Raw genomic sequence first — 3,477 nt, forward strand, 5'->3', positions numbered from 1 at the left:
TGCTATTTAAGACCTCCTAATTAATATTTCAAAGTAATGTCATACTAAAAACTTCTAGAATGCAAATTTTGCAACTTATTCAATTTAGTCCCTAACTTTAAATTAAACTCGTTATGCCCAAAATTTCTTCACGAAATCTTCACACAATTATGTATTCATATCATAAACCTCAAAATAATTATAAAATAATTATTTCTATCTCGGATTTGTGGTCACGAAACCACTATTCCGATTAAGCCCTAATTCAGGATATTACACACGGGCTAGGACATGAGAGTGTCATGGTCGTGTGAAGGACACGGGCCAGGCGCACGGGCGTGTGCCAGGCTGTGTGAAAACCCATGTAGGTGTGTATTTAGAATTAATTCCACATGAGTAGAGGACACGGGTGTGTCCCTGTATTGCTTAGACCGTGTGATCCACATTGGCCATCACATGACCATTTCGAAATGGCCACACGAGCGTGTTGCCCTTCCACACGGGCATGTGCCTTGTTTCAAAGTCAAATTTTCTATGGATGGTTTAAGGACCCATTTTGATTCTGAATAGATCTCAATAGTTAATTAGGAGCTCGTATGTCCATAACAAGTGGTTTAAAGTAGAAATTGAAAAAGTTTTAAAATGGGTCGAGTCTGGGCGACTTGTAAACATTTGGGTGCATGAGGTCGAGTTAGGTAATGCCTCGTATTCTGCTCCGGTGTAGGTTACGGGTATGGGGTGTTACATCTAGTGGTATCAGAGTTATCGTTTAGTCAGTTCTAGGACTAACCTAGCGAGAGTATGAGTTTAGCTCTACATGCCATAATTGTATATTGATAGTGTGATGACTTCTGACGATTGTAAATTGTATTATTTTATATAGTAAATAGATCCTGATAGAGCCAAGGTAGATGACGTTAAGAGTAACGCGCCAGCTCCTACTGAAGGGTCCACGCCAGTTGAGAGTAAGCCCGTGACTATGGGCCAAGACGGAGGGGCTAGAGAAGCTTACCTTCGAATGATGGATACTTGGTATACAAAGTTTATTCGTACGAATCCGAACACTCCACCACTCTCTCCTTTTCCAATCCCTCAGTATGCCCCGGTAACTCCGCAAGGCGCTGACTTGATCATGAGGGAGAAGCCTCCGGTAGATAAGATTAGGAAGCAAGGGGCCGAGGAATTTCGGGCTAACTTAGATGATGACCCGGAGAAAGCAGAGTTTTGGTTAGAGAATACCATCAGGGTGTTTGATGAACTGTTGTGCACGCCTGAGGAGTGCGTGAAATATGTTGTATTGCTTTTGCGAGATTTGGCCTACTAATGGTGGAACATTCTCATATCTGTAGTACCGAAAGAGAAAGTAACTTGAGAATTTTTCTAGGAAGAGTTTCAAAAGAAGTATATTAGCCAGAGGTTTATAGATCAGAAGAGGAAGGAATTCCTAGAGCTAAAGCAAGACCGAATGTCGGTGACAGAATATGAGCGTGAATTTGTGAGGCTCAGTAAGTATGCGCGGGAGTGCGTGTCTACAGAAGCCACCATGTGTAAAAGGTTTGAGGATGGTCTAAATGAGGATATCCGAGTATTTGTTGGCATTTTAGAGCTAAGAGAATTTGTAGTGCTTGTTGAGAGAGCATGCAAGGCAAAAGAATTGGTTAAAGAGAGGAGAAAAGCAGCTATTGAGACGCGAGATTTAAAAAAAAGACAAATAGAGAAATCGTATTAGTCCTCGTTTAAGAAGTCTAAGGAATTCTCTACTCAATCGAATGCTTCAGTGGGGTTTTCGAATAGAAACAAGAACTGGCAAAACACAATTTCTAGAGCCTAGACCCCTTCTGTCACGAGCGTCAGTAGTGTTTAGCCAAATAGGCCAAAATGTTCACAATGTGGTAGGCGTCACTTCAACAAGTGACGGGGGAATGAAATGGGTTGTTTTAAGTGTGGATCATTAGAATACTTCATCAGAGACTGTCCCAAAATGGAAGAGAGGGAGAAAAAGCAAAAAGCGAAGGTGAGTAGTGCTCTATTGAGGGGTAGACCACAAAAGAACTCTAGAAGTGGGGCTACTAGTAGAGGTGCGCCAAGAGATGCTGCAGTGAGGTCTGAGGGTAGAGCGCCTGCAAAGACTTACGCTATTTGTGCCCGTGAAGAGGCAGAGTCTCCTGACGTGATCACGGGTACCTTTTCTATCAATAAAATATCTTTTATGGCTTTAATTGACCCGGGGTCTACCCACTCTTATATTTGTATGGATTTGATACCTCGTATGAACATAATAGTAGAGTCTACTGAGTTTGTAATAAAAGTGTCCAACCCTTTAGGCAGATATGTGTTAATGGACCAAGTGTGTAGAAATTGTCCTTTGACAATTAGGGGTCATTGTTTTTCAGCCAACCTGATATTATTGCCGTTTAATGAATTTGATGTAATCCTTGGGATGAATTGGTTGACTTTTCATGATGTTGTAGTGGACTGTGGGAGAAAAGTTATTGAGTTGAAATGTGAAGACGAGAATATTCTTCGGGTTGGGCCAGATGAATTGAATAATTTACCCTTGATAATATCATCTTTGACTGCCGAGAAGTATTTAAGGAAAGGATATGAGGCTTATCTCGCTTTTGTGCTTAATACTCAAGTGTCTGAATTGAAGATAGAATCAGTACCAGTGGTCTGTGAGTTTACAAACTTGTTTCCGGAGGAATTACCAGGATTACCTCCAGTGAGGGAAGCTGACTTTGGAATCGAGTTGGTCACCGGTACGGCACCCATCTCGATTGCTCCGTATAGAATAGCTCCTACGGAGTTAAAGGAGATGAAAGTTAAACTACAAGAGTTAACTGAAAAGGGCTTTGCGAGACTAAGCTTTTCCCGGTTCGGTGCTCCGGTGTACTTTATGAAAAAAAAAGATGGGTCGATGAGGTTATGTATCGACTATAGAAAACTCAACAAGATAACAGTAAAGAAAAAGTATCTTTTACCAAGGATCCGTTGACCTGTTTGATCAATTAAAGGGAGCCACTATATTTTCCAAGATTGACTTGAGGTCAGGATACTACCAGCTAAGGGTGAAAGAGCAAGACGTACCGAAGACCGCGTTTCGGACAAGATACGGTCATTATGAGTTCCTTGTCATACCCTTTCGTTTGACTAATGCTTTAGCTGTATTTATGGATTTGATGAACCGTATTTTTCGGCCTTTCTCGGATAAGTTCGTGGTGGTCTTTATCGACAACATACTGGTTTACTCGTGTGATGAAAGTGAGCACGCGAAGGATTTAAGGACTGTATTACAGACCCTGAGAGATAAATAATTGTACGCCAAGTTCAGTAAGAGTGAATTTTAGCTTAAGGAGGTTGGATTTCTAGGTAACGGGATTAGAGTTGACCCAAGCAAAATCTCAGCTATTGTTGAATGGAAACCGCTGAAGAATGTGACAGAAGTCTGGAGCTTTTTGGGTTTGGCCGGATACTATAGGCAGTTTGTAAACAGATTCT

The sequence above is a fragment of the Gossypium arboreum genome, chromosome 1, assembly GCF_025698485.1.
Source record: "Gossypium arboreum isolate Shixiya-1 chromosome 1, ASM2569848v2, whole genome shotgun sequence".
Taxonomy (NCBI): domain Eukaryota; kingdom Viridiplantae; phylum Streptophyta; class Magnoliopsida; order Malvales; family Malvaceae; genus Gossypium; species Gossypium arboreum.